Source organism: Bombus flavifrons, chromosome 18 (assembly GCF_040668555.2).
Source record: "Bombus flavifrons isolate JBK064 chromosome 18, iyBomFlav1_principal, whole genome shotgun sequence".
NCBI lineage: Eukaryota > Metazoa > Arthropoda > Insecta > Hymenoptera > Apidae > Bombus > Bombus flavifrons.
In genome coordinates this window covers 3,574,512-3,584,995 of record NC_138459.1, presented here as the reverse complement: position 1 = coordinate 3,584,995, position 10,484 = coordinate 3,574,512, and the positions used below count along the sequence as shown (strand labels likewise).

General features: G+C 41.6%; 1 long non-coding RNA gene across 1 annotated transcript in view; it reads right to left on the bottom strand.

Moving 5' to 3' along the window:
- Positions 1 to 1,680: 1,680 nt before the first annotated feature.
- The window catches only part of LOC138189043 (uncharacterized), a 73,136-nt gene continuing 64,332 nt past the window's right edge, over positions 1,681 to 10,484 (bottom strand). Inside the window, exon 4 of the long non-coding RNA XR_011175824.1 lies at positions 1,681 to 2,860. This is a non-coding gene — a long non-coding RNA (uncharacterized LOC138189043). The remainder of the gene's footprint in view (positions 2,861 to 10,484) is intronic.

The following is a 10,484-nucleotide window of genomic DNA, read 5'->3' as shown; positions in this document are numbered from 1 at the left end:
TCATTAAAATTTCGCAATACTCGATGATCGTGAGTTGTTCGAACAACTTATAGCCTCTCAAATTTACATTAACTCGAGCATGCAGATACTTACGTATATTATCTTCTACATCGACAGTGATTTTTCATTTCTTTTCTGCATTTCATAATTACAATTAAAATGAGCTGAATAATCACACGTAGCCGCGTACTTTTTAATTTTCTATTTACCTTCGCCAGGTTATAATCGTTAATAAATTTTGAATGCACAAGTATTCCTGGCTAGGGATAATATCAAAGTTTTTCACGGCGCGTCTCCCCCATTAGCCTCAAACGCATTGTTCAGACTTACTGCATATTGATCCCATCAATCTTCCTACTTTCTCCCTTCTGTCTTTCCTTTTCGCGCGTATAGTACCGCGCATAAATCCAAGAAGTTCTCGCTGGGTTTGCTCGGTACTCCAAATGCACGTGTATTATACACGTAATAAAAATCGCGTTCTTCGCGAAAGAATCTCTAATCGGATTTTTAACGATACAATTCTCTACGAATTATTATTTTCTTTCTTTTTCTTTTTTTCTTAACGCGAACACGCGCTGTTTTATGATAAACGCGAACTTAATATCAGGTTTATGAAAGCAAGTCCCAGCGCATTGAAAGCATTATTCGTTCCGCAGGAAAAGCACGTTTACTGATGTTGTATCGCGACTGTATTTATGATTTCAAATGCTGCCTCAAACCTTATCCGGGTCACGCTTTATGCTGCTGATAATCTATCGTTGTTGTCGCACTAAATATTCATCATCCATTTTCTTAAGAAAACTATGCGCCGCCTTCTTATTATACTTGTCTGTACAGCCATTATTTCTTCTGCTCTTTTATCAGCCTTTTTACAGCGTGAAATCATATCGTTGACAGAAAACATTGATTTTATCAATTTTATTTCCGCGTGTTAAAAATTTATGTTTAATTTCGAATGGAAAGAAATGATCATAATTACAAACACCGTCGTCTATTTGTATAACAATTATAAAACTATTAATGTCACGATTGTGATATAATTATTGTCGATAACATTCGGTTATCGTTAGCCAGTATTAATATAAAGTAGAAACACTCGTGAATAATTGACTTTTAAATCGATCGAATATGAAGCATAGAACACGATATATATATATATAATTCACCACGCGAGTGGTAGCAAGAAACAAATAGAATAAAACGTACCGTGGCGTGGAAGAATTAATGGTGAATCCACCAGTGAATAGTTTCTGAGTTGGCTCGGAGGTGTGAAATTTTAAGAATAATCCGTAACGCGGTAACGAGAAGAACGAGCAATCTGCTTGCACTTTTATGCGCCGTTTGGCACACGAGACGCACGTCGCACCTATAAAACGCATAAAACGTCAGGTATAAATGGCCGCCGCGCACTCCTTCGACCGAACCTTTTAAAACGCGCGCCTCCGCCTCGGTTGGATTCAGTAAAAGTTGCCTTTTGTTTGATAGCCAACTAAATCGGCCCGGCAACCCCCTAATGCGTCATTACTGTCGGGTTTTACGACTGCCTCGTATCATTTCACTTAAGTATATTGATATGGCAACGAGTTCTTGACCTGCCTCAACGCCAACGATCCTACCATACTTATGCTATGTACAAACGCGTTTGTCACGGGCTGTGCTTCATGCAGTTTTTGGCACTTGACTGTAAGAGAAATTATCGTTTGCAGGAAATGTGGAACCCACTGCTTTCGGTGAATTATAGCCCGGAAACTGAGTTATAAACGAGACCGAGTTACGAACTCTGCATATATTTCGAAATTTCTTTTACATAATTTCTTTTATATAATTTCACCGTTCTGCCAGTATTACTTGGTGTTTCTGATTTCCATCGTGTGCTTTCTGTTTGATGAGGAAATTTTTTAAAATACCCTAGCTATCTCGACGAACGAGAAACACTTTACGGAAGCAAACGCTCGGCAAGGCGTCGTTTCGTCCACTGATAATGACAGCTTATCTTTGTACTGTCATCCGCACAGTTCCAAGTATGTTCATCTTCCAGAATATTCGTCGAGGCACGCTCGGTTAATGAGTGAAGAATGGTTTCATTCGTGATAACCTCCGTGACATTTCCTCCAGTGCAACCCAATCAACTTGTTTTTCTCGTACTTTCATCGAAAGGAACTTCCTCCTTGGTTTCACAACTTCCTATTCCCTTACTAATTTTCTAAAGAAGCTGCACAAATTTTTCGTTACATACTTGTTATCTAGTTGCTTCGAATTTTCTGTGCAAAGATCCTCTTCAACTTCTTGTTACGTTCCAAGCACAGATACAAAGTACACGCCGTAAGTGGATAGAAAAGAAGATGTCGGCTGTGCACCAGAGAACACCTACCTACTCATTATCAGCAAACATGTTATCACACAAACAAGGGCACATCTTTATCCGGAGAGAACAACCACCGCATTCCTTGCACATTCAAACTTACAACTTCAAATTCATATAACACTCGAGCCCTTAAGCAAAATGTGCACCGCCGACCATAAGTATCGCAACACCTACTCATTATGTTCATTGAAAAATTCGAACAGACACTTTACTTTACTGTTATATTTTATATCACAGCACACGTACGATATAAATAAAATAACAACTTTACAATAAAGTACCTGAAAAGTATTCAGTTTGCACTAAATATCGATAGGTGTCTCAATACTTTTAGCAGGCGGTGTAACTCTTTCTACGATATCACAGTACACGCGCGACTTTTTTGATGAAGCAGACGAAACGATGGTGTTAGAGGCGCGTAGGTCGAAGTGGAACTAACTCTTGTCCGCTTAACCCCATGGATTCTGTTAGTCGTCAAACGGCCGTCCTTGGCTCCTACGAAAAAAAAATGCTCGGTTTCAATGAGGGGTTCACGAAAAAAAGCAGAAACTCTGAAATGAGCAATTGTAGGGTTTACGAGGTCGCGGCAGGCATAAACGTTTAGTTTCAGTCACGGGCCAGATCCGACGGGTCGACATGACCACTTCCGACGGATTGGTCTTGTACACTTTACCTGTTATCCAAACTTTATAGGTTTTTTTCCTCATAAAACATGCTTTCTGGAGACAGCCTGCTTCTTTTATTCCCCTGTTTTTACTAAGAAAATGTAATTTCGCATTTTGAAGACACTTTATCGTAGTGATATGTATTTTGATTATGTAACGTCAAATATATTTGAAGGAAATGACGATACTTTTTCTATACTTTTTTTAAATGGATGCTCAACGTAAAGGATTAACTGAACTAAAAGAACACACTGGTAGAATGAATATTGGGTTTGAGGTTAGATTTGGTTTCATCCCGACGAATTTCGAGTTCCAATATCTGGTAAAAAACAGCAGCATTCTTCAATATTTTTCTCAAATTTCATGCATTTTATTCTTATTGATTGAATATCGAAATAAAGGATATTAATCTATACGAAACGTTATTCCGAAAATTCGCAATATTTAACGAACAGAAATTTTAATACGTAGTCAAATTATTTATAGATAAATACCACCTACGGTATTTAATCAATGACGAACTTTTCATATAATATTTTCTATCGAATAGAATCGTGCAGTGTGTTTGGACGAAGAAGCAAAAAGAGGTGATCGTTGTATCGGAAAGAAGAAAAAAGTTTGGTCATTACTGTTGGAATCTGGAAGGTTTACGAGGTCGAGCGGATCGCCGAACGACTGATTTGAACGAGTCAAAGCGCAACGACCTTGCAGGTTTACCTTTTTTACTAGCCATCCCCGAGTCAACGTCGACTGTGACCCTTTATGGGTATTCCTGCTATAAACACCCTCTCTGTCACCCCGTTAAATGCTTTTTTAGCCAAAGCGGCCGTTTTTAACAACCCTTGAGAGACCTCGGGCCCATCTACCGCTCGCTCCCTTTTCAGCCAGTCGGCCGCCGTGGAGAAAAAAGCCGCACTATTGCAGGAAACGCGGCACCTCGACTATTCTTTTCCGAGGTTTTTACGAGCAGCCTTGAAATTCCTTGCAATTTCGTAACTGCCTTCCTGACTTGCTGAGTTACGTATACTTTTTTAAGATCTTTTTGTGGCCACGTTTGAGAAAAAAGATAGCAGGGAGAAGAAGGTGGAAGGAGTTCGTAAAAAACCAAGGCCAGTCCTTCAGGCGACAACATTACCGTGTTTGGACAATTACGTTGGCCGTGAGAATTATTCTAGACAATTTTCGGGAAGTCAGGTAAAAAACGTGATTTTAAAAAAGTTCGACTGACTGACGCTGATTCCCTTAAGATTCTCAAGTTTGCTCTCTGATGCCAAGGTGTTCAGTCGGACGGTAAAAGTACAGTATCAGGTTTTTCGTAGGTTCGTGCAGTCCATTCGGAATATCAACGGTATTTCGGTTGTAAGTTATACGGTGGAGTCGGGTGACAGTCCTCTGAATCCTGATCGATCGTCTACTATTTCGGTAAGATCGTTCAACCTCTGACAAAATATCTAGATCGATCGTTAAGCGTGTTACGATATAGATAGATTGTTTCTTTGATATATACAGTTTATTAGTATTTTACGGTAATTAGATTACCTTTGGATAATTAAGCGGCGATCTATCATTGGTCGGTGGTAGCTACTGGGGCGCGAAGAATTTCTCGATGCATAATACGATTGCTTTTTCTGCCTACGTACCGTTGCAAATTGCCTTGAACCCTCCCCGTTGTTCATCGGATTAAGACATCTACGCGAGACTGACATGCATACGATGCAGATCATACAAGGTTGGGAACGTGACAGGAATTATTGGTAGCTAGAGTAACTCGTTGCATAAAAGTTTAAATAAGGCAATGATCGCTTAAGATTACTCCGGCTGCCCAGCGGGACGCAGATGGTTTCTTTTGAACGTCTCTTATGCAGGCTCCTGTTTCATTGCGCAATTTCTCTCTCGGCACCACGAACAAAGCATCGCTATCTCGGTTTCCTTCTGCAACCCGATATTCAGAGAAGAACCGCGTGCCTCCATTTATTGAAAACTGGTTGTTTCGCCCGTTACGTGGACTTTTATGTGCCGTGTACCACGTTCGTTTCGGAGACATAGCTCTACGGCTTTTGCGCCTCTTTTTCTTCCCGCCACTTGGCAACAACCGCTAATGCATTCGCGTCTGCAATATCCCGCTGATAAATAATTCACGCTAACACAACAGAATTGTAACATAGCATAATGCATGCAGCGCTGCATAAATAGTAATCATTTTCATCACGTTTGCCAACCGGCTGAATGTTCGACTAGTTACACCACAACCACTGCGTAACACCGCCTGTTACAAACCCTTGTTTGTAAAATCATTCATAGCGAATGCACGTACGTGCAACTTTCATACAGTCAATCTAAATGTAACGGGGTAGCTACCGATCGGAACTCGTCGCGACTTGCGCGCGTAATCTTCGAACGAGCCAAACGTGTATCTATACAAATTCACGCTTAGTATGCGAGAAACCTTTGGCAATCAGTATCCCGCGTGTATACAGCACAGCCATTACTTCATTGCGGCGTTTGCTCGAAATTGTATCCCCGTTGATTCGAAAAAGAGTTCCAACGATGGCTTACCAGCTACGCACCGTACATCCTAGGCGGTGTACATTTATTCATGGAAAATAGGAAGCATTGCTCCTGCGCGAATGGGTAAATAGGTATCGATAGATGCATAAAGCCGGTAGCAGAGAGGCCGCGGCCATTCGCATTGTACCCGTCGGCAGGGTGGAGCTTTCCACGGATATACGGAGCGAGAAAGAGACAGGGCAAGGAGAGAGAACCGGGAGAGAGAATCGGGAGTGCGACGGGGTTGGGAGAGCGAGAGGAGAATAGCGCGCGGCGGTCCATAACACGCGGTAGTAACTAACCGGATTCCGGTGGGCTATGCGCGGCAGCACCATCGCCCCATACGGCGTAGAATATGGGGAATCTATGGGCTCATATCCACGACCCAAACTGTACACTAGCCAAATGGACGCGGCAATAACGGCCCGTTAACGCTAATTCGCGGAATTCTGATTGACGACGGCCGCAGGGAGCGGGTGTGCCCCTCAATTTCTGTCTCTCTGCACTCTCTCGCCGCGCGCTCCATCCTCTCCTCTCCCTAGAACCCTGAACACGTTCGCTCCTCACTTCCTACGTACTATACGATCTCGGTCGCGATCACTAACGCCGCGCGAATTTTTTCGGGATCTATCGTAGACACTTTTGTCTCGTCTGATAAAATGTATCGCCTGTAAATCAGACAGCGAACTCGTTCGAGCTATATTTTTTCGTTGGTTCGTCGTCTCGTCGGCGCCTTTTATCGCACTGTCGAAAGGAATAAAATACGATGTTTGTTTCTTCTTGATAGATAGCGCAGAATTTTTCGTATCGAACCATATCGATGTCGCCTGTCTTCGTCTTACACCTTCCACGCCAATGTCCCCTATTTCTCTTCCTCCTTTCATCGAGTACATGCACTAGCTCTCCGCCTGTTATGAGTACACCTCGAATGCCAAATGCGAAGCCAAACATCGCGGCTCAACCCTACGATCCTCCGAGTTCGAACGGTGTACACAGCCACGTACACGCGTTCATGAACACCTGTACCGTTCTTCCTCTTTAGTTCAATTGTTAATTTATTTTAGCTACAGTCTGGTAATTTGCACCGTGTATTCGTTACGTAGAATCATGCGATCAAATTGGAACATTAATTTTTATAAGATCTTATCTTCTCACGCTTTTAATATTGCAGGCATTAAAATATCTTGATGCAACAACAATGTTAAACCAGCTGTAAATTCAGCGGACGATCTTCTCGATCGATTACACCACCGATTGACATCTCGGTTGGAATTACGCGCGACAGCTTTCTTCGCGTCGTGAAACGCTTTTTTTTTACGATTCGATGAGATCACCATTTTAATTGCATTCCTGAACGAAACCTATCGTAACAAACATTGCGTGCGTTCGAACCTTCCAATTAAAGCCGACCGTTTGCTGCATTTCACCGTTTATTTATAGACACACGGTTAGCACGCACGCTTTTGCCGCTGGATGCTCACCCTCATAAATGTGTCGACATTTCGCAAAATGCATAGTCGCCAGAATTTGCTAAGAGCGTAAAATTACGTTGCGCGCCTTCCTCGTAACTTCTGTCCATTTTGTACTGACAGTTCCGCCTAAAATTAATACAAAGAGACGGTTAAATCAACGTCAATTAAACCGAAATTTAGACATTACAACATCCCGATCCGCGGAGGCTCCGCAGTAAAGTGTTACGTCTACGAACCAATTAATTGTATAAATAGCGCGAAAAAAGTTATTCGCTCTCGACCAGATTTACGGCGAACGATGAATTTTACGCGATGAAAAGTTCGCCAGATTTCTTCGACAAATAAGGAGCCGAGTTGAATGAGCGTTGGAATAAGAGAAAGAAAAAGAAACGAAGGAACGACCAGTTGGACCAGTTCGCCATTTTGAGCTGCCGAGGAACGCCACCATAAAGCGGTCTTTCGACCTCTACCGTGTGCACTTCCGTTATCATTTGTGCGCGTCCGTTTCGTTTTTGTATTTCAATTAATCGAGAATAGCGGAGAACGTTTATCTGGAAATATCGATACGAGCCAGCCCAATCGATATATATCTCTGTGGGCATCCTGATTTCGCTCGCAAGCCTGGCGTGGTTTCGGCTTTTCGTTGCCCTCGATCCGTATCGGCCTGTAAATTCGAAAAATCTCCAAGAAACCCTATGAATTTGTCCACATGTGTCTCGTTAGCCAGTAGTTTTGGGTATTGCCGGTGGCTGCGGATTAGGACAACCATATGGGTAGCAGGTACGAGCCCCTAACCCTGGAATATTGCAGGATAAGAGACTGGACCCAATTAAAGCGCTAATAACAACCGTTGTCCGACCAACTTGTTCGCCCTTTCTCTTCCTCCGCAAACGTGAATTTACACGCGAATAGCTATCGCAGTTTCCGACACTCTGCGAAGCTTTAATGTTCGTCGACAATGATGCGAATTCTCTTGTTCGTTCCTCTGAATTTCTCCGAAGAGTTTTAACGCTTCGAAAATGGAAATTTCCTTCGTTCAGTGTCTCTAAAAATTCGCAATGTTAGGAGATATTGATAGATATATCGCGTATACAGGGTGGTTGGTAACTGGTGGTACAAGCGGGAAGGGGCTGATTCTACGCGAAAAAAGAAGTCGAAAATATAGAATAAAAATTTAAAAATTTTAAAATTTTAAAAATTTAAAATTTTAAAAATTTAAAATTTTAAAAATTTAAAATTTTAAAAATTTGAAAAATAACGTCAATCGATCTACAGTGAGATCCGTTCTAACGAGACGCGATGAAGTGCACGCGTACCGAGCTAAAATTCAAAGTGGATTTTCTCGAAAACAAAGCCTCGAACGAAAAATTTGTATTCTATATTTTCCACTTCTTTTTTCACCTAGAATCACCCCTGTTCCGCTTGTACCACCAGTTATCAATCACCCTGTATATAAGATTATTTATGACGCTACCTGTTTGAACCAAAGAGATTAGAATAGGAGACACTTGAGAATGATTTCTCAACATTGTTACAAGATGATTTTCTTCTTCTGACATGGTCCTTTGCTAACAATTTCACAATATATTACAGATACTATGTAATTTTAGGGAACATAACATATTTTCTGGATATATTTGTCGTGCGGGAACCTCAGATACTATTTATGTTATTCATATTACCATTCATTATTCGCATTATTCCAAATATAATTTTAATTTAAATACTCATTACGCCACCCCCTTTCTTAAAAACAACCTTACTGTGCTATACGTATTTCATATCGTTCGTCATTTGTTCAACTTGTTTTACGTCGGCTGGGTACTGCATGAACACACCGATTAAGCCGTATCTCAATGATCGACAATTAAATCGTAGAATCGATATACGGTACACGAGTCTATCGCAAGACGAGGTTATCGACTGATTCATTTCCAGAGCCGTTCGCTCGGAATCGCCGCAATTACTTTGATGTGAGAATCGTGTCAAACGTGACGCTACTCTTGATCCGAACGGCCCTTTGATTCGTGAGAAAAGTGCCATTTCGAACACGCTATTCGCGTATAAATCGTTGGATAATCAGGTGTCTCCGGTCAGATTTCTTGCTCGTGCGTTTGATATTCTTCGAGACAGGTACGATCACTATAGGTGGTCGGATGTACGTTTGCACCGATATTAGGAAGTAACAGACTTACGTGTTCGCCACCCTGCAAGTGAAATTAATTAATCTGACCGCGTAGATACGCCTAGCGTGGCAACGACGTAATGGATCCAGTCGCTCTTTGAATCCCTAAACGCGAGTAAAAACTACTTGAAATTCTAAAAATTTCTCCTTTCTCGACAACGTGTTCGTGGAAAAATCGTTCATCACGAACCGACGTAATTATCACAGCCGTTTGACGTTGGTCGTAGTACTTCTGTTACGATACAATTTTATCTACGCAAATGAATGCAACTGGTTAACTAGCAACTTTATCTCCACGTCTTTGCTAATCACGATCTTCACAATCTTATTACCATATCGATTAATGTTTCTTAATTAGAGAATATCAACGAAGATTTCATTTCTGTCGTTAGAATAATATTGAAATAGCATGTCCGCTACCGGACTAGCAATTACAAGCTTGTTAATTACGACTTAATATTTACGAATGGTGTAGTGCAACCGTGTACGAGAAACGATCCTCAGGAAGTCGAGCTGCACACATACAAATGACTCATTAAAGTTTCGTTGCTCTTAACATCGCCGATAAAGAACATCGATTTACGCGTATTACAAAGTTTCAAGAGTGAGTACGATGCACGTGCAAATATCACTCGACGACCGTTTCAACTAGCTACGCAATCTTTTCGCCATCACGTTCCCTTCTCTTTCTTTTTTCCTTTCTTTTTCTCTCTTTCTTTTACTTTTCTACGCTTTTCGATCCCACGATCGTGCGTATATCCAGGCGAGACTTTTTCCTGCATTTGTAAATCTTCCACCTACGTGTCGTGTTAAACCATCGACCGCTGTAATCGTTACTCAGCAACGTTACCTAGCTTTGAAGAAAATTATTCGCGGATAGACACACGTAGGATTTACGCGTTTCGCGTGAAACTTTATCGGTACACGCTGCACGAGCTTGATATTTCGAAACAAAAGGAAGGCGGTATAAATAATAGGTATATTTTCGTTTTGGAATTATGATACACGTCGCGCGTATTTCAATTAAGAATGATTAATCCCCGGCTGGATCGCATCTTGCCATCTCGTCTTTAAAGATTCTCAACATCTCACGATTCCTACCTCGACAAATATTTCGCGTTTCTAGTCGAGCTATCGTTTACCCGAACACATTCACGTTCGATAAATCAGCGTCTCGACGGGATTAAAGGCCATTGCGAGTTCATTCGACACTCGATTAAAGCGCCACTTTTTCCCTCGGCTCCGTTTGA